At 35.6% G+C, this 15,238-nt stretch overlaps 1 protein-coding gene across 9 annotated transcripts in view; it reads right to left on the bottom strand.

Moving 5' to 3' along the window:
* conu (Rho GTPase-activating protein conundrum) overlaps nt 1-15,238 on the bottom strand; it is a 203,495-nt gene that overhangs the window by 60,394 nt on the left and 127,863 nt on the right. Inside the window, exons 4-10 of one of the 9 annotated variants that reach the window (XR_010951043.1) lie at nt 9,798-12,060; nt 9,556-9,741; nt 4,440-4,488; nt 3,754-3,966; nt 3,658-3,695; nt 3,462-3,584; nt 2,487-3,394 (exon numbers count right to left, since the gene is read on the bottom strand). The exons of 6 other annotated variants lie outside the window; for them this stretch is intronic. The gene's annotated coding sequence lies outside the window, so the exon portion shown is untranslated. Of the gene's footprint in view, nt 1-2,486; nt 3,395-3,461; nt 3,696-3,753; nt 3,967-4,439; nt 4,489-9,555; nt 9,742-9,797; nt 12,061-15,238 lie in introns of those variants that run through there. 2 more of the 9 variants (XR_010951042.1, XR_010951044.1) reach the window with 2 other exon arrangements.

Here is a 15,238-nt window from a genome sequence, read left to right as displayed (position 1 = left end):
AGAAGCAGCAAGTGGCTTAAGTCCTAGGAAGCTTCTAGTATTTGCCAAGAGGACGGAGTTATTTTATAACATAGGTCCTGGTTTTTGATAGGGTTTTTCAGTTTGGTCGTTAAAACAAACTTCTGGTAATACTACGGACTCAATCAGTATATGTGAGGTCCTCATGGACCGGCCAGTTCAACCTACCTACCTGACAAAAAGGGACAAGCGGACCAAATACCTCTCTGAAGTTGGCAAGACAACTTTTACGTGGAAACAAATTACCTATTGGGAAAATTGTCGTAAATTTGCCGTGAATTATCCGTGAAACAAAAAAATTTGCAGTGAAGTTGGCTTGCCACCCTCAGAAAACCACCTTAGCGACCAGCTAGGAAAATAATTCTTGCACACGAATTTACCGTAGGTAAGTGGCATATTTTATAATTTAGAAAAACAATATTTTAATTTTTTTATGGTGCACCGCCAACTTCATGTGAAGTTTCGAAAACCACCTTAGAGACCAGTAAGAAAAATTATTCTTGCATTCTTTAAAAAAAAATTCGACTGGCTAAAAAAGTTGGGTAAATGTTGCACGGTTTACCGCGGGGACGTCAAGCCATTGTTCATATAAATATTAAAATTTGTAATAAAACTTTTCGCGCACTTGCTAAGTGAAACCAAAACGTCTAAATCAAAGAATGATACGATAGTGATTTGGGTAACCCAATTTCTATTCCATGTGCCATTTCAATAGATATCAACATTTGTCATCGCACTTACCACACGAGTAACAATTTCAACCCTTTCAAAAAAAATTCTGCCGCGCTTGCGCAATAACCGGATTAAAGGTTTCGTAAAATGCAACGTAAACTAGGGAAAAGCTGCGGCACAAATCTTAGAAAATGTTCTCTATACTCCTCATTCTTGAGTATCACAAATAGGACAACTAAGTGGACAGTTACGGTCATGTACACACGTACATATGTACATTGGGCTGGGTCGATTTTTATGGGCGATAGTTAACCGATATCGCGCCATCGATTTTTCGATAGGGCTCAGGAGAAAAAAGTTCCACTATGCATACCCCAAAAAAATAATTTTCATGACCTACTAAAAAATTTTCATATGTATGCCCTGTCCGACCCAAAAAATGTTCGCTAAAAACGTTGGCGATAACAGTTTAAAAAAAAAAAATAATAATAATAATAATAATTTTACAATCAAATGAAAATTTTTTAGTAGGTCATGAATCAAACCTTAAAACTCAAAGCCGAAAAAAAGTCAAAAAAATTAATTTTCGCATGCTCGAACTTTTTTTCCTGAGCCCAAATCCTATCGAAAAATCGATGGCGCGATATCGGTTAATAAATCGACCGAGTCTAATGTACATACATATGTATATATATGACCTTCCGATGTTCGTTTACTTCATGTGTGTAATTTTTTTTAATCACTGCTGCTAAAGAGGAACAAATAATGTATTTAGCATTTCCTACAGGCCGCGGCACAATGACATTTTTCATAAAGATGCGTTTAACACAAGCTTATGCATTCCAATAACATCGCCACAACCAACCAAAATGTTGCGTTTGTAAATATGAAGGAACTTAAGACTTCGCAATTGAAGTTTATTACGCCTTGCCCCATCAAATACAAAATTTCGCGAAGTACTGTTGTAAACATGCTCCCTAAAAAATACTTGCTAACATATTTTGTGTCGTATTCGATTGTTATATTGCAGTATTTAATTGCGAAAAATGTTAGACAATTTACCAACCAGTGGGAAAAATAATTTCACTTGCAAAGTGTGCCAACACCCTTAGCCAAAGCAAATGTCGAATTCTTCTTCTTATGATTTGCTTGGAACAAAATTGGGGAGTTGGCTACTATTCAATATCAGATGGCGCCAGTGTCGCTCATTCTACCGTTCTCCATAAAAATACGTGCAATCTACTCATAATGGAGAAGCTTCCCTACTAGACAGCTGACAATCAGATGATTGATCATCTGTCAGGAAGTGCTGTAAGAAAGTCACATCAAGGCGCAGTACGAATATCCCATCAGGTTTGCTCTAGCAGTATGACAAACCTGATGGGTTTGGCTGTATACGTGTGACTTCAGACATGACGTAAACATTTGTCAGGGCGGAGGCATCATGCCGGATGTAAACATTTGTCAGAGCGGAGGCATCATGCCGGATGTAAACATTCGTCAAAGCGAAGGCATCATGCCGGATGTAAACAATTGTCAGGGCGGAGGATCATGCCTGATGTAAACATTAGTCAGGGCGGAACCATCAAACATGATGTAAACATTAGTCAGGGCGGCTCCATCAAACCGGATGTGCAAATCAATCACAGAGGATGCATAATAAATAAAAAATATATAGATGTATACACAAATTCGTTTATTATTCAATATATATGCACTTTTATATAGTACTTATGATAAAAGACTATAAAAAGATCCCAAAACGTCCAATTAAATATATGTATCACATTATTTATTCTAACTTAGTTTTACTTGTATATCTGATTACTTTTTTTAATGTTTTCATTGTTCATTAAAGTTTCATTTCTTGAAATAAAGTATATTTACATTATTTATTCTAACTTTACCTATTTACATATATATCACATTGCTTTTCTTTATGTATTCATTAAAATTTCATTTCTTTAAAAAGCTAATAATTGTTTGTCTTTTCATTCTCAGGTACTTATGATAAAAAAAACTATAAAAAAATATATATATATTGCATTACTTATTATAACTTTTTTCATTCATAAAAATTGTATTTCTTTAAAAAAACATAAATTGCATTTTTAATTTTAATTTCAACTATTTACATATATATCAGATTGCTTTTCTTTATGTGTTTTTATTAATATTATTAATTAAAATTTCATTTCTTTAAATTTTGTTCACAACATGTTTTGTCAAAAAGGCTTTTATTTATTAGTTATTTGTCCTTTTTGTCTCAGGTAGTTATGATAAAAACTATATAAAAAATTCAATTAAACATTGGGACTAAATTAAAAAAATTTTGAAAACTTCATTTAAATATCACATTATTCTAACTTAAAAAAATTAACTGACTAACTTAAAAATATAACGAAAACTTAAAAACTTCATTTATATATTACATTAGCCTAACTTAAAAACAGTAACTAATTAACTTAAATATATTCCGCAAACTAAAAAAATGCAAAAACATATAAAAAACCGAAAATTCAAAAGCTACAACTTAAATGAAAAAGAAAAGAGGAAAAAATTTATTGCGCTGGTGGACTTGTCTGTGCAGTAACTAATTTTTGCTTTTTGCCGAATTTCCTTTGTGCCATCCTGTGGTGGCTGAGTTCAACCGCCTTTCTCATTCCTTTTTCATACGATGTATGTCCTTGGTGTATGAATACATCTAAAAACGTACCAAAAACCAAAATAGGAATTCAATTTATAATACATCCCTCTTTATAACATCTTACCGCGAAGAAATGTCTCGAACAAGGAAAGCTTTTGGAGACTTTTCTTTCCAGCTGCTCCCGCCCAGTTGTACTCTTCCATCAACGTGTCACTAAAAATTTCTTTTATTACCCGGGGTATGTCCTCTGAAATGCCCTTAATTTTGAACATATGAGCCTTCTAAACTAAATAATTAATATAGAGCGGTAAACGACTCACACAATAAAGAATTAAAATTGAAACTCCTTATAGTCGTTCTAAAGTATGAAAACGAAATTAAATTATGGTAAAAGAGAACTTTTTGAGTCAAATTACCATTGCTACAGCATACTCCTCTAACTTCAATATTTCTTCCACCCTTAGAACCTCTAATACATTCTGGAGAGGCAATGCGCTGGCAACTTCATCCATGTACTTGTCTCTGACTTCCCCAGTAATTTAGCACACAGAGCTTTCCACCTTCTTCAGCGTCACCCTGCACTCTAGCATTAAGTGCTGTTGCGCCAAAACTTCACTCTTCGGTACCGCCTGTTTAAAATGAAGGTTTATTGTTAAAGTATAAATATTAACAAGAAACGAGTTGAAAATCGGTGTTAAAAAACATTATATACTCAGATGTGAGCTTTAGCAACAAATTATTTTGGTTGAGACATGTCCGGTCCCTTTTTTCGTTATCAGCCCAATTCTCAATCTTTTTCCCGGGGAGATTTTTCCCATTCTCCATACAAAAATGGTTGAAGATGGCAAATAACGGGAGAAATCTCCCCGGGAAAAAGATTGAGAATTGGGCTGTATATTTAAGATAATAATCTATCGTTGTTGGACGGCCATAACCGTTTAGACGGTTAAGCGCCAATTAAGTAAGAAGTAAGTAATCTATCGTTAGGGGAATGAAACTAATATTCTGCATAGCAAAGATTTGTATATACACAAAAAAGCATAAGCAATTAGAGAATAATTGAAGTGAAAAGTAAAATTAATTAAATAAAAACAATACTTACATCTTGCTTTATTTCCTAGTACGCTTTGATTATAGCTGAGTGTACGTTGCTAAGTTTAAAGAATACAAAAAGTACTTTGCATGAATATTGTAAAATACAAATATCTAGTTAAATACAAAATCATTGTGAATTTTAATGCTATTTTTCCTCCGTCTCCTATTACCCTACTTCTTACATTCTGTTCAATTTGATCCATCTTATAAATAATTTCCATCAAAACTCTCAGCACATCTATAACAAGTAAGGAAGGTTAAGTTCGGGTGTAACCGAACATTACATACTCAGTTGAGAGCTATGGTGACAACATAAGGGAAAATAACCATGTAGGAAAATGAACCGAGGGAAACCCTGGAATGTGTTTGTATGACATGTGTATCAAATGAAAGGCATTAAAGAGTATTTTATGAGGGAGTGGGCCATAGTTCTATAGGTGGACGCCATTTAGGGATATAGCCATAAAGGTGGATCAGGGTTGACTCTAGAATGCGTTTGTACGTTATGGGTATCAAATGAAAGGTGTTAATGAGTATTTTAAAAGGGAGTAATCCTTAGTTCCATAGGTGGACGCCGTTTCGAGATATCGCCACAAAGGTGGACCAGGGGTGACCCTAGAATTTGTTTGTACAATATGGGCATCAAACGAATGGTGTTAATGAGTATTTTAAAAGGGAGTGGGCCTTAGTTCTATAGGTGGATGCCGTTTCGAAATATCGCCATAAAGGTGGACCATTGGTGACTCTAGAATGTGTTTCTACGATATGGGTATCAAATTAAAGGTATTAATGAGGGTTTTAAAAGGGAGTGGTGGTTGTTGTATAGGTGGTCGCCTTTTCGAGATATCGCCATAAAGGTGGGCCAGGGGTGACTCTAGAATGCGTTTGTACGATATGGGTATCAAATGAAAGGTGTTAATGAGTGTTTTAAAAGGGAGTAATCCTTAGTTCCATAGGTGGACGCCGTTTCGAGATATCGCCATAAAGGTGGACCAGGGGTGACCCTAGAATTTCTTTGTACAATATGGGTATCAAAAGAAAGGTGTTAATGAGTATTTTAAAAGTGAGTAATCCTCAGTTCCATAGGTGGACGCCGTTTCGAGATATCGCCATAAAGGGGGACCAGTGGTGACTCTAGAATGAGTTTGTACGATATGGGTATCAAATTAAAGGTATTAATGAGAGTTTTAAAAGGGAGTGGTGTGAAGGCGTTTTCCAGAAATCGACCAAAATGTGGACCAGGGTGACCCAGAACATCATCTGCTGGATACCGCTAATTTATTTATATATGTAATACCTGCCAAGATTTTAAGGGTTTTTTATTTCGCCCAGCAGAACTTTTTCATTTTCTTCTACTTAATATGGTAGGTGTTACAACCATTTTATAAAGTTTTTTCTAAAGTTATATTTCGCGTCAATAAAACAATCCAATTACCTTACCATGTTTCATCCCTTTTTTCGTATTTGGTATAGAATTATGGCATTTTTTCATTTTTCGTAATTTTCGATATCGAAAAAGTGGGCGGGGTCATAGTCGGATTTCGTTCGTTTTTCATACCAAGATAAAGTGAGTTCAAGTAAGCACGTGAACTAAGTTCATTAAAGATATGTCGATTTTTGCTCAAGTTATCGTGTTAACGGCCATGCGGAAGGACAGACGGACGACTGTGTATAAAAACTGGGCGTGGCATCAACCGATTTCGCCCATTTTCACAGAAAACAGTTAACGTCATAAAATCTATGCCCCTACCAAATTTCAAAAGGATTGGTTAATTTTTGTTCGACTTATGGCGTTAAAACTATCGTAGACAAATTAAATGAAAAAGGGCGGAGCCACGCCCATTTTGAAAATTTCTTTTATTTTTGTATTTTGTTGCACCATATCATTACTGGAGTTGAATGTTGACATAATTTACTTATATACTGTAAAGATATTAAATTTTTTGTTAAAATTTAACTTTCAAAAAAATTTTTTTTAAAAGTGGGCGATTTTGCTAATTTTTAATTTTTAATTAAGCGTACATACAGTAATAGGTGTAACGTTCCTGCCAAATTTCATCATGATATCTTCAACGACTGCCAAATTACAGCTTGCAGAACTTCTAAATTACCTTCTTTTAAAAGAGGGCGTTGCCACGCCCATTGTCAAAAATTTTACTAATTTTCTATTCTGCGTCATAAGTTCAACTCATTTACCAAGTTTCGTCGCTTTAGCTGTCTTTTGTAATGAATTATCGCACTTTTTCGGTTTTTCGAAATTTTCGATATCGAAAAAGTGGGCGTGGTTATAGTCCGATATCGTTCATTTTAGATAGCGATCTGAGATGAGTGCTCAGGAACCTACATACCAAATTTCATCAAGATACCTCAAAATTTACTCAAGTTATCGTCCGTCGACGGACGGACGGACGGACGGACGGACATGGCTCAATCAAATTTTTTTTCGATCCTGATTATTTTGATATATGGAAGTCTATATCTATCTCTATTCCTTTATATATGTACAACCAACTGTTATCCAATCAAACTTAATATACTCTGTGAGCTCTGCTCAACTGAGTATAAAAAGAATAATATACGTTTAATATCTTATACAAAACAATGGGGCGTATTCATAGTCAAACTTAGTTAAGAACTAAAAGTTAGTTACAGCTTTTTGACATAATTTTCTATTGGCTATCTGTCGAAAAAGCTTCAACTAACTTTATGTACCAACTAAATTTCGTCTATGAATATGCCGCAATATGTAATATACATCACAGCTACCTAACCGATAGCTTTCTTGTTGGGGCATTGAAAACGATAGAAGTCAGCTGATCAAGCTAATTTTGTTGCACATATCTACCTTTGGCTAAAATATTCGTGCAAGTTTAAGAGACATTTGGGAATAAATAAAACTTTACTGGTGACTAACTTGGTGTATAGAGTAATTAAATAACTCTAACCCATATCAAACTGGATGTGAGACAGTTCTCAAGCCCAAAAAACTTTTGTTATAATGCAAAATAAATAAATAGTGCAGTGAATTGATAGCAAGGGCGGTAACTCTTTACTTTAGCTCACAACTGCTAAAACTCGTCCAAAAATATCAGGAGAGATGTCAAAAGACACGCTTTGGACCCAGGACCACGAATCCGAACGCGGAAATTCAAAAGTTTATTTCGTTTCGGAGACATTTGCAAACAAAATTGAAAATTTTCATGTGGTTGTTGTTGTTTTGATGATTTTGTGGTACCCACAAGAAAAACTGTGGGTAAAAGTGTTTTGCGCGGATATAGTTGTGGTCTCCAAATCGGTGTTGGACCCACCCAGGGTAATTTTTTATAAGCGCGGCCGCAGACCGCCAATGCAGAAAGGTGTTCTGCGCAAAAAGTATGGATCCCACCCCCGGTTTCGCAGTGCTCCGGGGCCATTTTTTGGTTTTTTGGAAATATCTTTTTACAGAAATAAAAGGTAATAGTCTAGTTAAGGGGTCGCCTGCTAATACGCTACCAAAAATATCGAGAGAGGTGTCAAAAGACGCGTATTAATCTCCAGAACAATAATCCGATGGCGGAAAAGAAAAATTTTTTCTATATCCGGAGATATTTGCAGTTGAAGTTGGCGATTTTCATATGGTTGTTGTTGTGTTCGTACCCACAAAAAAAATTGTGCATCACCGTGGCGGTAGCCACGGTTATACCACACACCCGGACTTGGCATGGCGTAGCCCAGGGTTATTTTTTATAAGCGCGGCCGAAGGCCGCCAACTCAAAAATGTGTTCTGCGCAAAAATACTATGGATCCCACCCCCGGTTTCGGAGGTACCCGCGGGTCTTTTTTCGGTTTTTCGTTAATATCTTTTGAACGAGTTAATATTTTTATTTTCCGCCTTCGGATTATTAATACTGATGTCAAGACGCGTCGTTTGACACCTCACTCGATATTTTTGGTAGCGTATTAGCAGTCGACCCCTCAACTAGACTATTACCAAATAAAATTTTGAATTTCCGCTTTCGGATTCATGGTCCTGGGATCAAAACGCGGTCGAGTTTTAGCAGTTGTGAGCTAAAGTAAAGAATTACCGCAATGGGGTGCTCTACATAGCAAATTTTTTTGTGATTATTATATCTGGTTCTGCCTTAAAAGTGGTGGAAAGTGCAGCGACGTTATGTCGGGGAATGTTTCCAGTTATGACTTGCTGCAATGTGGGAATTCTTATGCTAAACCAGAGGGCCCTTTATTCAATCCTGCGCTATTAAATTTAATTATGATGTTACACCTGGATATTATACCCGTCTTTGTATTAAAGGGTGCATCTATACTTGTAAATGTAACTTCTGGCATAATATTACATGGAGCTTTCATCTTGGCAATCATTTCCTTGCTTGGACAGTGGAAAAATATAGAAATATTGCATCTGGATTATCTGTTTTCTAAAAAATAAGTCTGAAATAGGTCGGTGTGCAATCCCATTCTGAGGTAGGGCAGCAATCGATGTGCAAATGTATTAGGGCGGGCTGAATAAATATAAAGCTTTCTCTTTTGGTATAGTGAAAATATGGTTAAGGACATTTAAAGAGATGGCTGTGAACATTTAAGCTTTTAATTTTAATGTTAAGTGGTGTATTATCACGATTTTTGTTTTCACCTACAAATAACATGGGAATATTTGATTTTTAACTATATGTGGGCAAATGATTTGTGTATAAACGAAAGGTAAAACTCTTGCGGCTACCGTGGTGTGATGGTAGCGTGCTCCGCCTACCACACCGTATGCCCTGGGTTCACACCACGGGCAAAGCAACATCAAAATTTTAGAAATAAGGTTTTTCAATTAGAAGACATTTTTTCTAAGCGGGGTCGCCCCTCGGCAGCATTTGGGAAGCGCTCCGGGTGTATTTCTGCCACGAAAAGCTCTCAGTGAAAACTCATCTGCCTTGCAGATGCCGTTCGGAGTCCGCATAAAACATGTAGGTCCCGTCCAGCCAATTTGTAGGGAAAATCAAGAGGAGCACGATGCAAATTGCTAGAGAAGCTCGGCCTTAGATCTCTTCGGAGGTTATCGCGCCTTACATTTATTTATTTATTTTTAATACTCTAGAAGGGCGGGTTAAAACAAAATTAAAATTTAAAAAATTTACCTCCATTAGGTCCTGCCACGTTGACTTCAATTTGGTTGGTTCCAACATCTTCAGCCTGATCTCCTTGTAGCAGTCCTTCAACCTGATCAACTACCATTCCTGCTGAGGAAATGGCAGCACCTTCGGCTTCAGATGTAGCTTCATTGAAACATCTGTTCGTTGCAAATAGCTTATTGATAGAATTTGCTGAAAATTATTGAAAGTTAATTTATGTACAAATCATGTACAAGAGATTTTCTTACCATTATTTGTAGATTCCATAACTGTACTTCTTGTAACTGCACTCTTCAAAAATTTTAGAATCAAAAGCTAAAAACGTTTTAATTATATTTTTAAGATTTCTTTATTCGAAAGTGTGGAAAGTGTTACTTTATTGAAAGTTTATGAAACAAGGGTTAGGAAAAAGTGGCTTAATTAGAAAACTCATGGAATAGGTGGTGAAGAAGGGGTATAAGCAAAAAGTTGCTTTCCTGAGGGATACAGAAGTACTTGTAATCAAGATCCTCTCTCTTTAAATCAACCGAATTTAAGCTTGGCTCACTTGCAACAACAATAGCTAAACTATCGGAGGAGTTAACAGGTACATCGAAAAAATTTTCTGTTTTCCGAAAAACAGTACATTGTACTATTTCCAATTCTCCTGACCCTATAAGTTCTACTACCTTTATAGGGCCGACTTTTTTGCTATAACAAAAACAGTCTTTATCTTTCTTTAAATCAATATCGAAAGAGCCTAGCTTGGACGGTTTGTGAATCGATGAGCCCACATCCTGCCTTTCTTTCAACCTTAAAAACAGCTGTTGAAATACTTGATTTGGTTTTCTTACTATCTTTTTTAAAAATTGCATAAAATTTTCAAACCTGTAAGCAGAAAAGGAATCTAAAGGACCAAGATTTTTGACACATTCTGACAAGTGTAATAAGCCATGAATGTTGAAAGTAACGCTTTCCTTCCCAAACATTACACTGAACTGCGTGACGAAATGCTCTAATATATCTTGGGCAACATCAGCCTCAGACCTAAACGACCTCTCACTTGAAAGAAGTCGAATGCCGGTATGTAGTAGTAGGAAAAGGCAGTACAACTCACTACTAATACAGTCTTTTAAAACAAAAATGCCTGTGTATAGCAGGAACTGTCTGAATTTCGTTGCTTTCCACCGACTAACTTTATCTAAACTTCTCGCAGTACGACAGAATTCAGACGGAAAGTAATTCGAAATAAATTTAATATTTTCATTTATCTTTTGGATATTTGCATCGCTATTCAAATTTTTTAAAAACCTTTTTACGACACCTAAATATACCAAATGCATACAGTCTAGTGGAAACTGAGAAACAATTTTAAAGCCGGCATCTTCTAAAATGGTTTTCTGTTGCCTGAATTGAGGACTGTGGTGAGACACATGATCTCTTTTCTCAAAACTTATATCCGTCCTGGGTATACCGAACGTTGAGGGTAAATATACTTTCCCATCCCAGTCACCCCCTATATGATACCTGGGGCATCCATGTTTGGCATTAAATGACATAACACTAACAAACGCTCTAGCTGGGGAGTCGCAAATGAACACACGCACATCAAATCTTAACAACACTTTATTGGGACCGACAGCAATACCGTTTTCTCGCAGGGATTTTGCCTCTGAAGCGAACTTAGCCATAAAATCATTAATATTTTCAGGCTTTTTAAAACCTGAGAAGCTAGCTATAACAAAAGGATCAACACTAGGAAAATGTACTAGTGCTCCAAGAATAGGCCATAAAACTCGACTTGAACTGTTAAATAGTTTCAGGCCATCTACTCCCACATCAATTAAAATCTCTTCTTGTGCCTCCAAAAATGAAAATTGTTTAGAAACTAGTTGGTCTTGTATACCAAAGTACAAAAATTCACCATTTGGCATAGATTCTACACTGATTTTTTCTTGAAAAGTGTCTAAAAGAGTTTTGGCACACAACGGCACATCCTTTATCCCGCCCTTTTGGAGTGCCTGAAGAAGTCCGTCTATAATATTATGAGGAACTTTAAAATCTATGGCCCAACTTCTTAACAAGTCGTTCAGATCCGTACCTGCACCCTCTTCTACATAATAACTTTGGGCACCTAAACACTCTTCTACGTTTTCATCACTATCACTTCGAACACTCTCAACTTGTAAACACTGACTTTGGAAAATCTCACTACTCAAAGGATTAGCCTCACTTTCCAAAGGATTAGCAACACTTTCCAAAGAATTAGAAACACTTTGCACTTTATATTGAGAGGACTTCTCAAGTTCTTTAAACATTTTAACGTTATCGTCAAAGAGCTTTTTCTCTTTCGATAAGCAATTAGCAAAATGCCTTCTTTTCATATTATTTTAATAACCTTTATTTTATTTATTAATTAATTAATTTAAAAATCACGTCGCGCTCTGAAATTTTTAAGTTCTTTGCGTTTCAGAAAATAATAGCTTTGTTCTGATATTTTCCAAATATCGTCTTCGTGTTCCCAAAACAGACCTGAAATAATGGAAAGGAACACAAATTGAGTTATTTATGGGCAGGTACGCACAGTTTCGGACAAACGTGAAAAAAATGAACAACACAACGTTTGTATGTATTAGTAATCGCCATACTTTTATGTGAATGTGTTGGTGAACACATCAACTTTCTGCTTGCGCGTCTTTTAGGGATGTGTTAAACTCATCTACATATATCAAAAACCGCTTATGTGACGAAGCTATTAGACTCAAGCAATAAAGTAGTATGGCATATTTACGAATTACTTTTTGTGTGTTAACAAACATGCGTGCATACTTCCTACCTCATTGATATTTCATCAACAACTAAACCACTACCAATAAGTTGATTTTAGTTTTACTCACACAGCTCAGTTTTCATTTTGGTGACCACTGTACTAATACAACAACAAACATTTCAACAAATGTACAATACTTGATAAATTCGTGGCGGTGTTCGAAATAGTACTATCGCAATATGCTAGTAAATGTTTCTTTCTTTCTTTTCAGTTTCTCTTAGAAAAACATAATAATTGAATTATTATAAGCCGGTGTTAAGCTCACGAATTCTTAATAATAAGTACAATACTAGACATTGGCATCAGCGTGTTTTTATCCTTAACAGTTGCTTCAAAAGATGAACAGGATCGCTACTGTTTTTTCATCTATTTATCTTAGCATGGGTGTTTCCCACGTTACGGACGCTCCATCCTGACACACTCTTTTGAGCATAAAAACCAGGCATAATGCAGAAAATTTGCATAGCTTTCTACCTAACTCAAATACAAAAATAGATAGCTTATAGAAAATTATATCAAAAAGCTGTAACTAAATTTAAAACCTATTTTATTTTGACTATGACTATGCGCCTATATATTTTTATAAAATATGCCACCTACCATACGGTGCACCATAAAAAAATTTTTTTAATTTTTTTTCCGAATTTATAAAATATGGCACTTATCTACGTCAAATTTACGGCAAATTCACGTGCAAGAATTATTCTCCTAACTGGTCTCTAAGGTGGTTTTCGAAAAGTGGCACTCTAACTTCATTCAAGTTGGCGGTGCACCATAAAAAAAATATACATTTTTTTTTCGACAAATTCGTGTGCAAGAATTATTTTCCTAGCTGATAGCTAAGGTGGTTTTCTGAGTGTGGCACGCTAACTTCACGTGAAATTGGCGTGCCACCCTATATTTTCTAAAATATGGCCGCGGCAAATTTTTTTGTTTCACGGATAAATTACGGCAAATTCACGGCAATTTTCCCAATAGGTAATTTTTTTCCACGTAAAAGCTGTCTTGCCAACTTCAGAGAGGTGGACCAAATGAGGTTAGAACGGACCATTTTTGGACCAAAGTGGCAATCGTGCTATGTTGTACGTTTTGCTTCAAAAACACTCGCCAAAGGTTTATGGGAGTGTGACGAATGTGGTCAGTCCTTTGCCAGATATGAATCCGGTACGCTCTCGATCTTTGGATTTAAGCCGCCTCAAGGACTCTCTGGGGATAAAGTTTTTAATAGGAAGTACCTGAATTCATATTCGGAAGAAGATTGATACCATTGGGTACTCTCCAAAACCAACAAGGCTATATTACAGGGCTTTAATAACGACAACAAGAACACCAATTTTCCTTCCTATTTCAAAACTTATTTATGATTGGATGTTATCCACATATTGAAACGTTTTAAAGCTGCTCTTTCAAGGTATATGGGCATCTTAACTTTGATCAAACGAAGTTCATATTCTTAGCAAGTCTTATAAAAATTTGAATAAAGGTGGCAAAATGAAAGCAAACAAAACCAATGGCAAATAGATTGGCAATGCAAACGCAATTCGCAAAACAATGAAATAATCTCATATTCACACACATATTTATATGTATGTATGTATGCTTACGTATGTATAGTTACACTCGGCTACAGGGTTCTCACAGAGATATTCTGTTTTGCTGTAGCCCATAGAAAAATATAATAATAAATACAAGTCGCGATATAAATCTTAGGAGACTTAGGTCGAACTTGTTTTCCGATTTGCGTCGCCGTTGTTATTGTTGTAGCGATAAAGACACTCCAATTTGCGTAGTGAAACCTTTTGGTTTTTGCTAAGAATTAAAAAAAATTGGGGGAAATTTATTTTTACTCCTACATTTTAATTAGAAAAGTTCGTTCATTTTCCATACATTACATTTTTTCTTTTGTAGCAATGTGTTGAGTCTGCAACTGCTACCCACGAACACCAAAAATGGTGCCCTCCTCCGCCACTAAGTTCATTTTATGCAAAAAATTAAACAGAAGAAGTAAGGGTGTCTAAGTTCGGGCGTAACCGATGTTGGTTTTACGCTGCTGTTTATTTTACATATTTACTTACATTCTGCATTTTAAGGAAACATACCTAAAACTTGAAGCTTTGATATGTTTCAATATTATGAACTTTGGTAACATTACGGTTGATCGTAACGGCATAAACGAATCGAGATAAATATGGACTTCCATATATCACAATGCCGAGGACAAAAAAAAGAATTGATTTAGCCATGTCCGTCTGTCTGTAATAACGATAGCTTGAGTAAATACTGAGATACCTTATTGAAATTTGGTACATGGGTTCCTTACCACTCATCTCCCATTCAATAAATAATATACCTAGAATGATGAAATTTGATCTAGGCCATTTTTACTAGAAATATTTCTTATTTTCAGCCTAACACCTGAATCGAATTCTGTTACTAAGGATTTATTTTTTGTTGAGGCATGTTGTGTAATGCTTCATCGAAATAGGGGCGTGGCTAAGAAATAGCTTATTATTCTAGTCTACCACCCTTTAAAAAATCTTTTATATATAAGTGGGCGTGGTCCTTAACCGACCCCGTCCGTTATTACTAGAAATATTTAATGCTATAAAGAAAATATGTATTCCCAATTTTGTTACGATATGTTAATTTTTGTTCGAGTTATAGCTCCCGAAACATAAAAAATTGCTTAGTCAAAAAATAGGCAAAGCCACGCCCATTTTCAAAAACTTTAATATTTTCTAACTTTTTGTTATAATTTCATTTAGAAAGTAAAATACCATTGATATTAAGCTGTTTTTCGCAAAGGTATAGCTGAATTTATTCGTCTACGACCCATTTAAAAGTGTTTTATATAAATGTGGGAGTGGTCCTTAACCGATT

The sequence above is a fragment of the Eurosta solidaginis genome, chromosome 3 (genome assembly GCF_040869045.1).
Source record: "Eurosta solidaginis isolate ZX-2024a chromosome 3, ASM4086904v1, whole genome shotgun sequence".
NCBI classification, from domain to species: Eukaryota; Metazoa; Arthropoda; class Insecta; order Diptera; family Tephritidae; genus Eurosta; species Eurosta solidaginis.
Note: the sequence above shows the minus strand (reverse complement) of the source record. Positions and strands in the feature narration are given on the sequence as shown.